This window comes from Sinocyclocheilus grahami, unplaced genomic scaffold (assembly GCF_001515645.1).
Source record: "Sinocyclocheilus grahami isolate Dianchi unplaced genomic scaffold, SAMN03320097.WGS_v1.1 scaffold979.1, whole genome shotgun sequence".
Classification (NCBI taxonomy): Eukaryota; Metazoa; Chordata; class Actinopteri; order Cypriniformes; family Cyprinidae; genus Sinocyclocheilus; species Sinocyclocheilus grahami.
In genome coordinates this window covers 76,004-96,550 of record NW_015506158.1, presented here as the reverse complement: position 1 = coordinate 96,550, position 20,547 = coordinate 76,004, and the positions used below count along the sequence as shown (strand labels likewise).

General features: G+C 36.2%; 1 protein-coding gene across 3 annotated transcripts in view; it reads left to right on the top strand.

Moving 5' to 3' along the window:
• The first annotated feature begins 171 nt into the window (after positions 1–171).
• Positions 172–20,547, top strand: part of LOC107565063 (heparan sulfate glucosamine 3-O-sulfotransferase 1-like) — a 60,635-nt gene continuing 40,259 nt past the window's right edge. Inside the window, exon 1 of one of the 3 annotated variants that reach the window (XM_016250245.1) lies at positions 172–242. The gene's annotated coding sequence lies outside the window, so the exon portion shown is untranslated. Of the gene's footprint in view, positions 243–16,797; positions 16,876–20,547 lie in introns of those variants that run through there. The other 2 variants (XM_016250246.1, XM_016250247.1) reach the window with 2 other exon arrangements.

Below are 20,547 nucleotides of genomic sequence, written 5' to 3'. Positions count from 1 at the left end.
AAAGCAAGAAAAATAAAGAGAAAGCAAGAAAGAAAGAAAGAGAAAAAGAAAAAGAAAGAAAGGAAGCAGCAGCTCCGCTCGTTTCCTCGAGGAGTGATGTGATTGACTTCTGCTCTTCTTCAGGAGGAACCGACACTTCGAGAGGAGACACGACAGACAGTAAAACCGAACCGAACCGATCTGAACAGTTCCTGCGCGCGGAGCGATGGGTTCCTCAGCTCGGCGCTCGCGAGGAAACACAGGTGCGTTTCTGTCACCTGCACAACATTCATTATAGAGAGACGTGCGCGATGTTACTCTCATGTCTGAAAGAATTGCTTTAATTGTTTGTTTTATACTAGAACGAGCGTTGTTAAAAGTACTGAGGAGGCAGCCTACAGTGATGGCATCGTAATACTGTGGTTCTGGGTTTTAATGGTTCTGAAATACAATGGCACTTGCATGTTACTTCAATGCATGTAAAGAAATACCACCGTACTTTCAATAGTACCATGGTACAGTATTCGGAAACCATTGTAAATCGTGCTGAAGTCATGATTGCTTTGTATTGATAGTATATTATATATATATAGAGAGAGAGAGAGAGAGAGAGAGAGAGAGAGAGAGAGAGATGTATGTATGCGCGCGCGCGTGTGTGTGTGTGGTACTGAATTGTTTAAACGTGTGTACCATGGTATTTGCATTGTACTCCAATATATGAAAGGAAATATCATAGTATGATTGATATAATAAATATGGTAGTACCATGGCACAGTATCCAGAAACACTGTAAATGTTTTATCTATTTATTTTTGCTGAGGTCACAGTTGTTTAGTATTAATACAAGAAAGTCAGGTACTATGGTGCAGTGATGGTATTACCATGGTACTTTGAAAGGATTACCATGTCCATGTGCCTTTGTATTTGCATGGTAATTTAATGTATGTAAGGAATTTTTGCTGAGGTCATGATTGTTTTTTATTAGTACTTACTGGAAAGGAGTGTAGGAGTACTATGGCACAGTGACGGAAATAATACCATGGTGTATTTGATATGGTACTCTGATATATGTAAAGAAATAAAGCAGCACTGGCAATAAAACATAGTAGTATCATGGTACAGTATCGGAAAACCATTGCAAATCACTTTCTTACAGAGGTAATGATTATTTTTTTCTATTGATACTTAGTGTGGCAGCACCGTGGTACAGGGATGGTCATACCATGGTGCTTTTTGCTTACTAAGTTTTCGTATGGTATTTGCATGGTGTTCTAAGATGCTTAAAATAATAAATGTCCAATAAAACATGGTGTTACCATGGCACCATGCCCTAAACAGCCATGGTCAATTATTGTCTTTTCTGTAAAAAGCACTTTGGCGGTACCATGGTACACTACAGATGACGTCAGGTGGTATTACTATGGTATTTTGATATATAATATGGTATTGAATGATTGTTTTATATATATATATATATGTGCCATTGTACTCCAAAGTAACACGAAAATACCATGGTAGAGCTCCTCTAAAAAGCAGATTGCATTGATTATTAAAAATAATGCTGATAATAACAACATATTAATTGCGGTAAATAAGTGCAATGTTTACATTTTTTGTCTTTTGTATTTCTTTACAGTTCAAGTAAGAATATTTGGGAACAAAGAGCGACTTCTTTATATATTTGTGGGATTTTCTCTCTATGGGAATTCACATGGATTAATGCGTGTACAGTATCAACTGATTAGCAGTGAATACTTTTTGTTTTGTTTGCCTTTGGTAGATGCAGTAGGGCACTTAAGGGACTTCTTATATGCCAGTTCAGCAAACCCGTGTAAGTGAAGTAAAGCGCTTAATAAAAATATATATTTGAAACTTGTGCAAATTATTTGATATCCTGAGATACTGAACCTACAGTCTGGAATTGAGCATTGTGCATTCAAGTGCATGTGCAAGTTATTTTTAGATGTTTGTTTGTTGCTTAATTCTCTTTATTAATGTCTCTGGAATTCATCAGCATGTAATTGAAACCTGGATTGTTGTGGCGCTTTGTCTCGGGCTGCTATTTAAAGTCTAACAGGAAAGCGTGCATGAGCAGACGCAGTATTCCCGCGTCAATCCCTCACGCCTCTGAGTCCATCCGATTGTTTACTCAGAGCCATTCATCACACAGGTAGAGGCGATATGCACTGCATCAATCCTCATTTGTGCGTGCATTCGGTTTAGCCCTGTCTCATTGTTTAAGTCCAACCTGATTAGACGGGCCGAGATGTGACGGGAGCCGTGAAGTTTAACCGTCAGCAGCAAAGGTGTTGAGAGAACAGGAACGGATGGTATGGACAACCCATTCAATTCTCTTCTTCAGGGACCCCGAGAGTCCTCTCCTGGCCCGTAACCCGCTGTCATCTTATATTGAGCTGTTTAAGAAAGGCTGGGTTTGGTTCGGGGCGTTTTGCCACAGGCCAGCTGATTCACCTTTAATTAAAAGAACGAGGTGCTGTTTATTTTTGGATTCGTCTCGGGAAGCCTGGCGGCTCGTGCAATTTTACTGAAGCAGGTTTTCAATTAAGTGCAAATGTTTTCGATTGCCTGGGCACTAGAGATCCCGATCAGGTGGCTGTAATGTGACTGTAATCGTACGGCTGTGGGTAGTAAGTGTAAAGATTCCTGCCTGTGATTCGTTTGTAGTTGAAAGTGCTGGACTTGATCTGTCTCCAGATCCTTCCACGAGTTGACTAAATGCTTAATGCACGCAGCTGTTGTGAATGCCGTAGGAATGCTTCAGATGGCCAACGCTTTGGCGTAAAGAAACCAAACATGGCTGCATCGCTTCAAAGTCGAGGCTTATCATCACACACAGCTGCTGATTTGACTAAACAAGACTATTGAGAACATAAAGGGTTGCGGTTTACGGCATCGATTATATCGAACCATCGCTTGCGTTAGATTCACATTTGGCCGGATCATTGCTTAAACGACAAACGACGCACAGCCAAGAATGTAGTAGACAGACCGAACCGAGTAAACTTTGCTCATTATTTTTCTGCTTCACAGAGAGCTGATCGCTTCACAGTTTTGTAGGCAATCAAACGGCATTTCTCCTGTTTTGTTTGCTTGGAGAGAATGAAAGAGTGCCAGAACTGACATCAGGGGAAAATGAATCACATTTACTTTATTAGATTAAAAGTTTAGAGATTAGAAGCACTAATTGCCTAATTACAGAATGCAATTTGCTTCGTTTAAAAGAACACGCGGCGCTGAATTGAAAACGGCAACAAATGTATTTCTCTGTAAGACATGATTAGAGAGCAAAATGCATTAATAATGCCAGCCCGAACATAAAGATGCAAAGCTCTGCGTCCTTGATAAGATCAAATAATAATCCTTGTGAGTTTGTGTTCTGCTCTTTTGGATCCATTCGAATGGAGGCGTTTTTTGTTGTTTTATTTTTTCATTTTCTCTTCCATTCCGTCAGAGACAGCTCAAGAGCGATATTAATATTTGATGAGATTGTGTTAGTTGAATTAAAGGAGGAAAATTGCTAGCTGAGGGAACGGCACATTGTTAAGCATGTAAATGCATTCTGCTCTTTTTGGGAGAGAAAATCTAGACATCTTTCCCCTCAGGAGGTCCACGAGCGATCGTGGTAACATGCACGGCTTTAATGCGTGCCAGATTCAATCTGCAGGCCTTAATGTCTGCTGATAATTAATATTCTCCTGCTGGAGTTAGGACGTACAGACTTACAGTTGTTTTAGGAGCAGATTGTGTTCGGAGGGTGTTCGCAGTCCAGATGTCTGCGGTTTTGGCAGAAATCTTGCCAGCCGTTTGTATTGTTTCCACTGTTTTGGCTCGTATCTGCTTAGAAAATTGCAGGTAAGTTTCACTCTTAGGAGAAGCTAACAATGAAAGGTCATATTTCAGTTCAAAAATAGGCAATTGTATTTTGCATGAAGAAAATGCATAAATCAAATACTAACACGAAGGGTTTCTGCAGGTCTTAAAAAGTCGTAATTCGCCCTTCCACAAATTAAAGCCCCCAAAAAGTTCTTAAATCACAGCAGAAAAGTCTTGTGTTCATAGAATTGTGGGATTCAATGTTGCATGCATTGCAAAGCAAATCATGTCTTTCTCAGTATTTTTGTTTTTTTTAATAAAAAAAGTTAGGAAATTATATATTGCATTAAGAAAATGCTTGTTTGTGGATAAATTAAATACTCTCATGATGGATGCTGGGTTTCTATGGGTCTTAAAAAGGTCTTAATTTGCCCTTCCACAAATTAAGACCCAAAAAAGTCCTAAATCAGAGCGGAAAGTCTTGAATTCATAAAATTGTGGCATTAAATGTTGCATGCATTGCAAAAAAGAAAACATCTTTCTCATTATTTTTTAATAAAAAAAACAGGAAAGTATATATTGCATGAAGAAAATGCTTGTTTGTGGATAAAGTTAATACTAACTTGATGTTCTTTCTCAGTATTTTTGTTTTTTTTAATAAAAAAAGTTAGGAAATTATATATTGCATTAAGAAAATGCTTGTTTGTGGATAAATTAAATACTCTCATGATGGATGCTGGGTTTCTATGGGTCTTAAAAAGGTCTTAATTTTCCCTTCCACAAATTAAGACCCAAAAAAGTCCTAAATCAGAGCGGAAAATCTTGAATTCATACAATTGTGGCATTAAATGTTGCATGCATTGCAAAAAAGAAAACATCTTTCTCATTATTTTTTTATAAAAAAAACAGGAAAGTATATATTGCATGAAGAAAATGCTTGTTTGTGGATAAAGTTAATACTAACTTGATGGATTCAGGGTTTGTGCGGGTCTTAAAAAGTCTTAATTTGTCCTTCAACAAATTAAGGCCTTAAAAAGGCTTTAAATTAGAGCAGGGAGTCTTGAATTCATAAAATTGTGGCATTAAATGTTGCATGCATGTTGTATTTTTATTTTCCAAAAAAATACCTTAACATAGTTAAATCAAGGTACATTTACTTGAGAATACAAATGTAAAATCTTGACAAATTGAACAATATGAAGTTATTTTATTATGTCAAGAGGATATAAATCCCGTTTTGAATTAACATGATTTTTCTGAGCCAGCTGGCAGATATTCGTTCTTGTTTTAATCACAAACTCACTTGATTTTGAGTCATTTTAATATTTTATGTAATTTTGCTTTTCTAGTAAATCTATCTTGATTTAAGGATCTTTAGACATGAGACATTTAAGTTTATTCCTTCTTACAAACATCTTTAAAAAGTCTTAATGCATCTTCATCAAACCTGCAGAAACCCTGGTATCAATATGTTATATTTGAAAAAATAAATCATTACTTTATTTGCATTACAGTAATGAGAGTGATGGTAAGAATTGAGTGTGAAACATGCTCGACTGGCATGAAAATCAAAGAATATCAGAATGCATGAAACCTGGTCCTAAAATAGGCATCATTTTCTTTGTGCATAATATCATTTCGCATATTTTTCTTTTGAGTCGGGGTGAAATATGATCTGGACGTGTTTATGACAGGTTTTGTGAGATTCGTCTCATTTAGCTCATTTAGCATTGGAACGAGAGGGACTGCACCCTAAATGAATAATACATCAAAATATTCCAGCTCTAAAAGAATGAAATGTTCTCGCACCTGGAAGGCTTCTGCCGAGACGGGCACAGAGCATGGTAATATGCCATGACTAGAGGAGTCATTTGTCACGGGTGTGTGAGCCGCTTGCTGCTGGCGATGTGTAACTCATGCGACCCCCGCAGGCCAGACACGTCAAGGCTCTCAGCTGAGTTTTGTTCTGCGACTTATTGAACTCTCTTTTATATGGTTAATGCTGAACTGGGCAAATACAGATTAGCCCCTGAGGGATGCGCTTTGCTTTTCCTCTCAGATCTAACAGTCTTTGTCTGGGCCCGATTCTCTGACTTATGGACCCTTTTGAAATCCAAAAGAAGCTTTCGGTCGCAGATGGGAATCGAGTTGTGTGCACCTTGCTGTTTGTAGAGAACAAACGCTGCAGGACTGTCAGAGCAACGGTTGAGCGTGGCAAATATACCTAACTCCAGTGTTTTGGAAGTTAATTTTACGTTGTTCATCAAGCGATGATCGGTGTTGCCAGATTGGGAGGATTTCCACCCAACTGGTGAGTTTGAATTTGATTGAGAGGTTTAAAATCAATATCTGGACCAGTTTGTGGTCAGTTTGTATTGGTGGTCATTTTATAGGTTAATTGGTTAACAAACAAATCCCAAGTGTTCATGTAATCCATCCAATCAGTCATCACGACGTTACTATCCAGGTAATACATTTAGGTTATAAAAGCATTGTGGGAACATTGAGATTTTCATTAAAATGTCCAGATTTCTTTTCACAATTATAAAGTTTTTTTTTAAAGGTTACAAAAACATTTCTTACAACATTCTCTTTTTTCACCCAAATTATAAAGTTAAGTTTCTAAAAACATTAAAATGTGATGTGACTTTAACGTTATTTAAAAGTTGCTACTATAATGTTGTCATTTATTTTTTATATTCTAAAAACATTCAAATGTCAAATTTTCTTGTCGCGAAAAAACATTTAATAAAACATTCTACTAACTATTTTTCTTACACAAAATATAAAGTTATTTGAATATTTTACAACTATTTGAATGTGCTTTTTTATTCTAAGAACGTCATCTTAATCAGAACGTTACTTAAAGGTTGCAAAAACGTTACTTGGAATGTTCATCACATACGAATAACATCATAAGGACAATCTGAGAATGTTGATCTCAGAACGTTTTCTCTCAACGTTATGAGAACGTATATCAAATATTACCGTATTGACCCGAATATAAGACGATGTTTTTTTCTTGGAAATACATCTGAAAAAATGCGGTCGTCTTATATTCAGGGTCTAGACTTTGACATGTCAATAATACACCCACAACAATAGGTGGCGCCAAATACGCATAAAACGAGTGTGCCGTGAAATACGTAAATGCGTGTTGTAAAGATCGCGACCAAACTCTCTTTGTGATTTTAAAACGTAAAACAGTACCCAGATTTGAAGACTACAGTAAGATTTAACTTCTACTGTTAATAAGATTTTGGTGGGCTACTATTAGATGGATAGCCTAAATTTCCTAATTCAGATTGGCTACCTGTTTTTTTTATTTTTTTTATGGTATATCAAAAAGTGTATATTTTTTAAATGTGATTGTTGGTACAGTTTACCAGTTTTTACCATACTTTCAAAACAAAAATTAAAATAGGACAAATATGCAATATGAAAATAATTGAAGACAAAATGTGTTTTACTGAGAAAAAACAAGATTTGGTTTTTAAAAAGCCTTTTTCCAAAATGTACATCTGTGAAAAGGGAGGTCGTCTTATAATCGGGCCAATACGGTAATAACGTTTTAAGAACGTTCCATAACTTTACTTTACGAACATTTTGTCCTAACATTTCAACCTGGTCTCATAAAAATACGTACCTCTGGGTACTTTTCTGCAGAACCGTTTTTACGTACATTACTGCACGTTTTGCCGCCGTTTCAAAGAGAAATGTCCACTGAGTGGCGCTAAAACACGGGTTCAATACGTGAACCCTGGCACGTTTTTATTACGTTAATATAGGTACATATTGCTGTGTTTTTATTACGTTGCTTCAGGTACGTACTGCGGCGGTTCAGAATTCAAATATCCGGGGACTGTCGCTAAAAGTTAATGCTCTATCGTGTTGGAAATATGCCCTACACCAAACCCAACCCTAAACCTACCCGATAGTGTTAACAAATGCAAAACTGATATAAAATGCATTTGTTGATGCAACCGTGCCATGTCAACTTCCTTATATTCAGATCTGAACCTCCCAGCATATTAATATTGTTTTGAAGTCATAACATGATTTTCTTCAAGTAATTGTGCGAAAATTATGCGTTATTAATCGAAACTCTGTAAATTTGTGTGAAAGGGAATAAAAGGTGTCTGAGTGTTCATTTCTTTTGGAAACTGCAGCGATATGTTCTTATTGGTACGTATTTCGTGTCTCGCTAAAAAGTGCCCCCAGATACGTTTACGCCATGAGACCAGGTAGTAACATTTATACCATAAAAAAAAAATAATAAAAACACTTTAGTGAGAATGTTCCTTGTTAGTAAACACACTGCAGATTTATCTGGTGTTTGTGTTTCATTGCCAATGTTTTTATTGCGATAAGCGATCAGATTTTGAACTTACAGCTGTATATCCAAGTGGTTGCTATAAATATAAAAAAATGGTAGAGTGACTCAACTCTCAAACAGTGGATACAGTTTGGTAATAAAGCGCAGCACAAATTATTAATATATGCATACGAAATGACATTTTAGGTGGTTATAATGTGTAGATGAGTATAGCACTGCAAACCCATTGCTAATTCCTTTCACTTATACTGGGCTTTTTTGTCTGGACTTGAGTTGGCTCGTTTTTGCTTTTGACATTGAACAAGAAGTATGTTGATTTCTTGACTGCCGTTTGCAAATATTTTACATAGTTAAACCTGTTTGAGAATTTTTTTTTGTCATATTTGCTCATTTATTGTACTGTATTTGTCATGTTTTGACCCGTTTTGCTGTTATATTGTTCTCCTATCTGGGAAATGGATTCATTTTTATAGTTTTATTTTGCCACTAGTTTTAAGGATGTAAAAAAAACTGTGCTTATCAACCTTGGTTGGCATGGAAATAGAATTATTTTGGCAGTGAATATTTGGGTTTTTCTTGGAGAGGAGCACTTTTGGACTGTAAAAAATTGGCCCAATCTGGCAAAACTCATGAAGACCCAACATGTAACCATTGCAACATGCAAACATTAAAATGCATATGCCTAAAAATATGCACATTATTAAAATGTCTCTTGAATTTCAATGCTTTCAGCCTGTTGGGAACTCGAAACTGAAAGTTGCTGGCACTTGCGTGTGCTGCTTTTGCATGTTAAACATTTTCCCTCCCCATCCCACATATTAACGTAGCCATACATGTCTTTAAAAGTTTGGCCTAGATTCGGCTCATTTGGTGCCCGCTGAGACTCCTCGTGAACTCTTTCTGTTAAATCGGCTCAGATGTAGATGGATGGGATCGTCGGAGCAGATTCCTGATTAGCCCTTTAGGGAAAATGGAAGGATTAGCTACAGCGCTACGCTTCATCTCCGTCCGTCTTGCAAGCCTCCCAAACCTAACAACATCATTGTGTTTAATAGCTTCGAGACATATCCGCGTACTACTAGCGAAGTCTCCCAGGATGTAATTTATTAGTCAAGTAGACATTAGGATTTTGAAGCTGGTTCACAAGTTATCCAGCGTCTTTAGCACTGCGTGGTTGTGCGTTAGCCAATGAGTCGTTCACTTCATGTCTCGTTCATATATAATACATAACTCAATGTAAGTTACTGTACATGCATAACTAGGCTAATACATAGATTTGCATATTTGAGACTAACTGCATTATTTATGAGAGCACAGAGGTTTTTCTTCACCATCTTCACCTTTGTAAGTAGAGTTGGGAATAATGTTGTAAAACACCAGAAGTTAATTATTTTGATGTTTGGTTTCATTAATGGTTTTTGTACATCTGTGCTTCAAAATTATGTGAGTGAGTTTTTAGGCTGTATCGAATGTGGTAAAAGAGAAAAGTAGGCCTAATAAAAAGACTTATAAGTTGGTCATTTGCAGTGATGTAGTCAAAAAGACTTGCGGTGGGTGACTGTCAAACTCCAAAAATACAGCATAAAATGTCAGTCCGTATGGATCTAAATGCATTAGCCTATATTTGAAGTCTTCTGAAGTTGTTCAGTATCTTTGTCTGAGGAACAGACCCTAATTTAAGCCTTTTGAAGATATATGTGCATATTCAAATCACAAATGGTTATGTAAAAAGAACCAGTAATGTTTGGTACCACTGACGTCAAACCAAGGTTAAAATTTTCAACTTTTAAAGCCAAATCTCCAGACCATTTTTTTTGTGTGTTTTTAAGTGTTGCTTATTTAAGACGCCGTGTCAAGGTTGAAATATTCCACTTTTAAAGCCAAACCTCGAGACCACAGTTGTGCTGCTTGCATTTTGTTTCACTTTGTCCAGCTGTTTTTGAACGCAAGAACATTAAGCGTTGAAGCAAAATGTAGTCTTTATTTCTAATTTACTTTTGTTATTTAATGTAATGCAGCATATTTAAATATTCTAATACACCTCTGAACTCTCTTGTTTTTTGCATATGCTCAATATGCAAATGTGACCCTGCAGCACAAAAGCAGTGTTAAGTCGCTGGGGGATATTTGTAGCAATAGCCAACAATACATTGTATGGGTCAAAATTATCGCTTTTTCTTTTATGCCCAAAATCATTAGGATATTAAGTAAAGATTATGTTCCATGGAGATATTTTGTAAATTTCCTACCGTAAATATATCAAAACTTCATTTTTGATTTGTAATATGCATTGCTAAGGACTTCATTTAGACAACTTTAAAGATGATTTTCTCAATATTTAGATTTTTTCCCCAGATAATCAAATGCAAATACAGCTTATCTCGGCCAAAAATTGTCCTACCCTTACAAACCATACATTAACAAAAAGTTATTTGTTCAGTTTTCAGATGATGTATAAATCTCAATTTGGAAAAATTGACCCTTATGACTGGTTTTGTGCTCCAGGGTCACAAATAGTATTGATACATACTCAATAAAGTCAGCTTGCATATCATTAAAACAACAATTACGATATTATCGTATGCAAGATATTATCTTCTAATAATGTTAAAGTTAAATAAAGTCTGCTGCTTAATCTATATTGGACCGTTGGCCATTCACTGTCATTGTGTGTTAAAGAGCATCTCGTTTCGTGTTCCAGAGAAGAAATAAAATCAAACAGGATTAGAATGACACGAGAGCGAGTAAACGATGACAGAATGTTTATTTTTGGGTGAACTGTCCCTTTAAAGAACCAGTATTGAAATCAGAACCAGAATCATTACCTTCCCAACGATTCCCATCCCTAGTCTTAAAGGCTGTGCAGTGCATCTGGATAAGTGTATTGATTGCGTTCCCCCTTAAACTCACATAGCATCAGATGATCGCACATGAGCCGTGCTGATGGGACAGACTCATTAATGCTATATGTATTCCGTTGAGGCTTCCTGGAAGTGTGCCTCGGAGTGACGGCTTTGTGTTTTCTTCTGTTCAATTTGCTGTCATTTTGGAATAATTGGACGCTGGCGCGTTTGGAGTGCAGTTTGAGAGGGAGTTGTTCAATATGAGGCTTTTGACACCTAATTTAAAATATTTTTTCATCACGAATTCTGAGGCAGATGCATTATGGGGTGAATTTATCATTCCACTTGATGAGCAAAAAGACATTTATTCATTGCTTTTCGTTCTCTTAGAATCAAAGCGAAATCCTTCTTGTGTTGCTCTTTATTTCGCCCTACAAGCGCCGTGGCTCTGCGTGTTGTTATTCAGCTACACAATTAGACAATAGATGTGTGTTTAATGGCTCGGTTTCTCAAATACCGGCGAGAGGCAGGAGCCAAAATATTGTTCTAGTGTTGCAGTGTTTAATACTGCGTAGTGTGAAATGAAATTACCCCGAGATTAAAGCTCATAGAAACAGCAGTCATTTGATTTCGCGGCTTACTTTATTATGCTCCACTTCTTAGATTTTCCATTCGGTGTTACTGGATTCATTATTTATTATTTTTTGTTTAGTTTCCAGGCTTTCATAAAAGGTTTTTTTTTCATGCAACGGTGGAGAAAGTACAGCTGAAAGACTCAGAAGTAGTTTTTTTCCTCTGCCTCATCAGCAGTAGAGGTGGAGGTGCTTCACTCGAGAGGAAACTTTTAAAGTGCTCAAGTAAAAACTAATAAGGTTGTGCTTGAGCAGCGGCATAATGGTCAGGTTTTTATCAGAGGTGCTTGTACTTAGAGATTTGAATGAACATTTAACCCAAAGTATTACATTTTTCTAATGTGTAATTAATTTTTTTGTACCACACCATGTCTTCTACAGACATGCTGTGTCAACTTTCAAGTTTTTCAAGGGTCTCGAGACCCCTGTGGTTCTCTTGTATTTTGTTCTCTTTTGTTTGCTCTTTTTGAACGCAAGAATGTGTTGAATGTAAATGATGAACCAGCCTAACTCTTAAAAATAAAGGTTTTTTATTGGTTATCTGTGGTTCCACAAAGAAACTTTAACATCTGTGAAAACTATGCATTGCACAAAAGGTTCCTTTTTTTAAAGACAAATGTTCTTACAGTAATGTTTATGGAACGTTCTTATAACTAGTATATTAATATTTGATGTACTATATGTTCTCATAACGTTGAGAGGAAATGTTTTTAGAACGTCATTTCAAATGTCCTCATGATGTTATCTGTGCTTGATGACCATTTTAAGTAGGGTTGCAAAAAGGTGGAAAATTTCCAGTAAATTTCGGAAATATTCCAGATATTTTTGTCCAATTTCCAGGATTTTTTGGAATATTCCGGGGATTTTCGGAAAGTTTCCGGACATTTTCCACCCCTTTGCAACCCTAATTCTAAGAAACGTGTTGTAACCTTTAAATAAAATTATAGTCACATTGAGAAAGCTGGACATTTCATATTTTTAGAATTTTAAATATAAACGTAACGTTATATTTTAGGTAAAAATAAAGTTAGTAAGAATGTTGTAAGAAACGTTTTGTAACCTTTAAATAACGTTTTCATCACAACAAGAAAAGTAGACATTTTAAGGTTTTTAGAATATTAAAAACAAACATTCAAATGACGTTATATTTGGGTTGAAAATAAAGTTTGTAGAGTGTTGTAAGAAATATTTTTGTAACATTTAAGTAACTTTTTAATCATGAAAAGAAAACTGGACACTTTAATGTTGTTCTTAGAATATTAAAATAAACATTCAAATAATGTTATATTTTGAGTGAAAATAAAGTAGAATGTTGTAAGAAACGTTTTGTAACCTTTAAATAACATTATAGTCACATTGAGAAAGCTGGACATTTCATATTTTTAGAATTTTACGTAACGTTATATTTTAGGTAAAAATAAAGTTAGTAGAATGTTGTAAGAAACGTTTTTGTAACCTTTAAATACTGTTCTAATCACATCAAGGAAACTGTTTTAGAAACGTTTCAAAACAATATTCCAATAATGTTTTTTTTAACCTAAATGTGTTACCTGGATAGATGATTATTTGGCTGGTTGTTTTCATCAAACCAACGATTTCCGTCCTCAGTTATTCTTTAGACTGACCCTTTGGTATTTTTGCTTGTTGTTTTGGCCTTTTCCACTCCTAAAGCCAACTTCCACACTTTTGAAATTTGTTGTAACCAATAAACTTCATTGCATTTCACCCTGAGTGTTGAGGCTAAGTTTATTTTCTCTTTAAGTGTTTGTTTATTGCTAATGTAATATTTCTTTCTCCAACCTAGAAATCAGCAAACCTTGACCCTTCGGCAAATGAAAGTTTCTGAACTTTACTTCACTCTTGATGAGGGATTGTGTTTTTGTCATGTTTTTGAAGTATGCCCTGATTCTGCCTCTGTCCCCCAGAGTGGCATATATTAAGGTTTAATTTGGGGCCTTATTTTAATTTAAATTCATTTAATTGAAATGAGACTCAGCACAAAGATCTTATTTTTCATCCTTAGAGATTTTAAGATAATGAAGGAGGTCGTTTGTCTGGCGCTTTGACAAGGTGACGTGTAAAGGACAACCTCTGGACTGATTCCACTCACAAATATGATAGATATGAAATACCAATTGATGAAGGCCTCTGATAAAGGACCTTCAAGTCTGCCCTTACGAAACAACCGACTGCAAACATCACAGGATAATAAAAGCCTAAAATGCATATTGATGCATATATATGGCAGTCTGATTGGTGCATGTGTTTATTCACAGTTTAGGAAATGGTTTCCTGCTTCATTTGCAGTCACGAATCGAGTTTGTCTAATGGTGATTCGGAGTAAACAAAAGGTAAATCATCCTCGTTGGTCAGATTAAACCATTAGCTCACCGGCTGGAGTTAAATGTAGAGAAATGACTCATTTAATGTCTGATTACCAAATAATAGAGCACCATAAACAATGGCCGATGCTCTGCACCAGATGCTAATTCACCTCGCTTTCCCAAGATAACAGCCTCTATCTTCACGCATAGGCGCCTAACGCATGCAGACGTGGACGGTTTTTTATTAAAATGCACAGTACAGTGCCTTGATTCGTTATTAAAAGGCTCTTCATTCTAGAGATGCGTCTTCATTATACTCGGGCACGCTCCGTGCAGATAACGCTACCTCATTTGCTCACAAACCCCTCAATTTTCCCGCAGACGATAATGCAGCATCTTTCTCGCAGCCGCTCGGATGACAAGAGCACACCGTCTTCCATGCGCTCGTCGGATTACAAAGGTTAATCATCAATTTGAGGCTTATTATGGCCAAATAGTAGCAAGACTACTCTAACAGAATTGAAGCTGCCGGTAGCTGGAACAGATATAATCGACCGGGCTGAGAACACGAAGTCCAGTGTAAATTGAAGTCCCTGTTGCATGATGATTAGAAGGTGTTTGATGGCTTAAACACATCTCTGTTGGATCATTGAAAATACACAGAGCAATCACGAGTCACTGGGCTGTATTGATCGCGTTTTACTCCGTCAGGAGGGAGTCTGGTGAATTCTCGAGTAGCTTGGCAGAGAGAAGCACTGTGGGATTGAATTTTAAATACTGAAGATGGTACCGAACGTTTGCACAATTACTAATGTGATTATTCAGGTTTTGTTTAATGAACTGCATAAACGTAATTCCATCCTAAGATTATGTTATTTACTTTTTTGGTGCGCTTATGTTTTTATTGTTGTTGGCGTTTGCTGTCAACGACACCCAGAACAACTTAGTAGCTGAAGAGGTAGGCACTGGCAACACCCTAGCAACCACATTGAAACTTTATAAACAATACTCAGAACAACTTAGTAGCTGAAGAGGTAAGCACTGGCAACACCCTAGCAACCGCATTGAAACTTTATAAACAATACTCAGAACACCTTAGTAGCTGAAGAGGTAAGCACTGGCAACACCCTAGCAACCGCATTGAAACTTTATAAACAATACTCAGAACACCTTAGTAGCTGAAGAGGTAAGCACTGGCAACACCCTAGCAACCGCATTGAAACTTTATAAACAATACTCAGAACACCTTAGTAGCTGAAGAGGTAAGCACTGGCAACACCCTAGCAACCGCATTGAAACTTTATAAACAATACTCAGAACACCTTAGTAGCTGAAGAGGTAAGCACTGGCAACACCCTAGCAACCGCATTGAAACTTTATAAACAATACTCAGAACACCTTAGTAACTGAAGAGGTAAGCCCTGGCAACACCCTAGCAACCACATAGCAACATTCTAAACAACGCTCTGAACACATTAGTATCTAAAAAGGTAAGCACTGGTAACACCTTAGCAACAGTTCTCTACACAACCCTCTGAACACCTTAGTAACTGAAGAGTTAAGCCCTGGCAACACCATAGGCAATCACATAGCAACATTCTAAACTCCACTCAGAGTAACACTTTAGTAACTGAATAGTTAATCCCTGGCAACCAAATAGCAACACCATGGCAACAATCCAAACACCACTCTAAATACCTTAACTGAATAGCAAAGCCCTGCAAACAACTTAGCAACACCCTAGCAACATGGCAGGAACTTTTTTACAGACAAACATCAGTCACATTCACTTGTATTTTCATGCTGGTTAACGTTGGTTAATGTTTACTAATGCTGGTTAATGCTGGTTAATGCTGGTTAATGTTGGTCAATGCTGGTTAATGTTGGTTAATGCTGGTTAATGTTGGGTAATGCTGGTTAATCTTTGTTAATGCTGGTTAATGTTAGTTTTTTTACGTGTCGTTACAAATGACGCGTGAAACCGTGATTTTTTTTTATATCTAAGGTTATCATACTGTCAGAATCTCATACCGGCCCATGCCTAATGTTGAGTAATGCTGGTTATTGTTGGTTAATCTTGGCTAATGCTGTTTTTTGTTGGTTAATGCTGGTTAATGTTGGTTAATCTTGGCTAATGCTGGTTTTTGTTGGTTAATGCTGGTTATTGTTGGTTAATGTTGAGTAATGCTGGTTAATCCTGGTTAATGTTGGTTAATGCTGCTTAATCTTGGTTAATTCTGGTTAATGTTTGGTAATGATGGTTAATCCTAGTTTATGTTGGTTAATGCTGCTTAATCTTGGCTAATGCTGGTTAATCTTTGTTAATGCTGGTTAATGTTGGTTAATGCAGGTTAACGCTGGTTAATGCTGGTTAATAATGATTTTCCAGCATGGCAGTGGTAGAAGTCTTGCTGGTTGAACTGAAGCACATGCTCCTCATTTCAATAGGGAATGTATAAATCTAGTTTACATTTACATTTTTCTTCCATGAAAGAAACTTCTCTATGAATAACGTCACATTCTGTGTCCACTGCAAGGCTTCAATCCACAATCTGCTGCCTTGAAATAGTTTCACACCATCATCTGCTTTGCGTTTCACTTCCTCAGTCCGCACAAAGTGGCCAAAGCGAGTGCTTGCTCATGGAAATGTATCCTAGTGGTTCAATCTGACGGATGTCAGTGTCAGAGTTAGCATCATGAAGAGACCGCAGCTGGAGGCTGACGCTTGCTTTGCACATGAGCACCTGTGTTCATTACATAAGAGTCTGAAACATTTTATCAAAGAGCCCGATGGAAAGTGGATGCAGCTGTTTGCCGCCCATCTTCCTTCGCTGAGCCCGATCCGCACACGAGAACTCTTACAGTGATTTTCAGTCACATTTTCCACAGCCTGGCTCTCAGCGAGGCACTTGAGAAGAGCTTTTGAAGTAAGTATTTGTCTCAGACTGAGTGGCACAGTGTCGCATTCTAGATAATTCTAATTCAGGCGAAGTAGAGCTTCGTTTTATGGTGTGCATTGTTGGTCACGGAGGCTGTCTTTTCCTCATATTGCTTTCTAGTTAGTCATTGTTTCTTCAAGATGTTTCTAAGAAAGCAAAGGCTTGACAGGTTAATTAAGGATGTGCAAAGCTACAGCACTGCAAGTGATGTTCTTCGTCAGCTTTTTGTCTACTTTTCTAACGCAATGAAGATAGTTACTTGAGATGCAAAACGTCAAGTTATTAAGCCTTTTTCTTTCTGAAAAATGTATCAGAATTACGTGAGTTTTGGCTTAAAACTAGAAGAAATATTTGCAAATGGGGTCAGAAAAATTATGTAATTCAAAGGGTTCTATTCAAGTTTATTTTTATGACCTTATTGGCAGATATTTTTACATTTAACATTTTTCAGAATACAAGACGTAATATGTAATTTTGCATCTCAAGTAAAAGTATCTTGATGTTTGTACTGGAAAACAAATACAGAGTAGGAAATGCACTTTTTACAGTGAAATTCTTAGAATTAACTTTGTTTATTTAGTTTTTACTGGTAGATGCTGTAATTAAACTATTTGGGAGTAAAATGTAAAATGGAGTAAACATTTGTTTAAAGTGTTCATTTAACATTTTTTAAAATGTAGCTTGTTTCAGAATGTAACTCAAAAGTATGAATGTAATTCAAAAGTTACGTTCCCATAACGCAAAATTATACCATGCATGTTTCCTTAACGTTTGTACAACCAAGAAAAGCATTCAAAAATCTGGACATTTTCAATATTCAGAGAACATTCAGAAATAACGTTTAATGGGAACAATTAACACAACGCTCTTGGATTGGAACATATTATTGTTAGCTGGGAAGGCCTATTGTAGTCATGATCATTTGTGGAATTACATGATCGGATGCACTCTATGTGAATTAAATGGCTGAAGTTTTTGATTTTATGCTTGATTTTGATTATTTATCTTCAGTACTGACAGAAAAAAAAATCATACTGAAGAAGAATATTTAGATCTTGCACTGGAAAACAAGACTAACCCATACTGACCAAAAAAATAACTTTTTATTTTGAAATGATTAAAATTTAATAAAAATTAAAATGAGTTCTTACTGGTAGATGCTGTACCTTAACTATTTGGGAATAAAATTTATCTTTTTACATTGATGGCCATTTAAAATAGCACTGTATTCTGACTGAATAGCAGTTTTTACAACATATAAATCATATTTCAGTCAACGTTTGCCAGTGACGTATGCTTTTGAATTTTAAACGCGGATAAATATGTGATATGAAATGTAGTTAATTTTTTAAAACACACATCTGGAGACCAGATTCCGCTCTGTTGAGCTCCGTCCAGCTGTTTTCAAACATAATATATGAACAACCCCTGAGATTCGCTGTCTGGTAGATATATATGTAGTGTAGTAAAGTGTTTCCATGCAAAGCAGAATCGGGGTAATGGGCAAACATTTAGCGGTGGGTTTCGCTTAAACCGTTTACGACCTTCCCCTGATAAAAGAAAAGCGTATTTAGTGTAATCAGATTGTGCATCTATTCCTCTTTAGCATTCAGAACCTCTATTAAAGTGACTCTGTTTGAAGTGTGTTCGTCTTGAAAGCAGCCTGGTGCAATAAGCAGTGGCATTTGGTACAATGGATCTATGTTGTGTTTAAAGTGCCTGCAGTATAATGATATTTGAAGTGAGATGTGTGCGCTGGCCTATTTATCCCGTCAGAGTCTGACTGATGAAGTCTTTAGGTGGAACTGCTGCTTCTCTGAGTCTAATAGTTGGGAATGTGAGCCGCCGTCGCAGAGGTTACCGTTTTAATTCCATGGACGGGTGACCCAGGAACCGGAGAGCCGCTGAGATCAAAATCATCTGCTCGATCACTGCCGGCCCTCGTGCAAAACACTTCACAACAGAGTTAAAAAGCCATGGCTGATTTTGGCACGTTTGCATGTAGTTGGTCCCTTAATGCTGTTGTTTTCAAGTACTGCTTGAACTGAGCTAACAGGGAACGTTCTCAGAATGTTGTCTCAAAGTTATAGTATAACGTTAATAGAATGTTCGTTCAGAGTTATTTGGTCTTTAATAATGTTCTCAAAATGTGATTGATGCATCGTTCACAGAACCTTTTTCTAAAGCATTTTAGATGGACATTCGTTTAACGTTAGACGAACATGTTTAAATACTTGTTTCATAACTTTGAGAGAAAAGTAATGTTCCTAAAATGTGGGAATATTGTAAAAAAGAAAAATTAGATATTTTCCCCCTGAGAATGACCCATGTATGTATATTAATTCGCTGATAGTATTTGTCTTTGATGGTTGACTATTCTTTATTCAGTTGACTCATATATTTTAATAAAAGGAGGCACAATTTAGCTTTAGATTTTTTTTTTTTAAATCGAAGATAAACTTTAAAAACCTTTCAAAGGTTTGCATGTAGATGTTATTTGGTTTTAATCGTTGTTGAATGTTTGGAAGTTGATCCATTAATGCTGTGGTCTTCAAGTACTGCTAAAGTAATTTAGGCTCAACTCAGCTAACAGGGAACGTTCGCAGAACGTTTTCTCAAAGTAATGTTAATAGAAGTTTCGTTCAGAGTTATTTGGTCTTAAATAATGTTCTCAAAATTAGTGATCGACCAATATTGATATTTTATAACCGATACCGATACCAGTTATTTGCGTGTTTATGTGCCCGATAACCGATATGCAGAACCGATATTTATTTACTGTTATAAAGTAAATAAATGACTGAGTGAAGTAAGTCCATGCTTCACTTTGGTTTTTCCATTTACTGTTATAAAGTAAATAAATGACTGAGTGAAGTAAGTCCATTCTTCAATTTGGTTTTTCCTCCTTTCAGTGTTGAAAATTACCAGTCTTTCATGTTAAATTTAATCTTCATATTACAATACTAATATTAACAATAAGCAAAATAAATGTAGAAGGTCTAATGTTTTCAAATGGAGAAAATAAATAAATAAAAGGAGTCATATCAACTTCATTTTAAACTACAGTTTTAGTAGGTTTATAAGCGGTTTAATAGGCTTAAGAGTGAAGAATAATTCACTGGATAATGTTAATTCACTGAGTAATATTCTCTGGAATATTGAAATATAACAAACAAAACCTTGTATTTTATTGCATTTCTCAACTGGCATGTTATATCAGAATGACTAATAATGGTTTTGTCGTTCATGATTATGAAATGCCTGCTGACAGCGCAGTTTATCTATGCAGTTACACAGAACTATACTCAAACTGCGATCGCTCGCGAAGATAATAAATTAGTTTCCATAGAGATGTATTTATGGAATGTTAAAAACAGTTCTTAAACGTTTATTATCATTTGTGACCCTGGAGCACAAAAGCAGTGTTAAGTCGCTGGGGGATATTTGTAGCAATAGCCAACAATACATTGTATGGGTCAAAATTATCCATTTTTCTTTTATGCCAAAAATCATTAGGATATTAAGTAAAGATCATGTTCCATGAAAATTAATAGTTTCCTACTGTAAATATATCAAAACTTAATGTTTGATTAGTAATATGCATTGCTAAGAACTTCATTTGGACAACTTTAAAGATGATTTTCTCAATATTTAGATTTT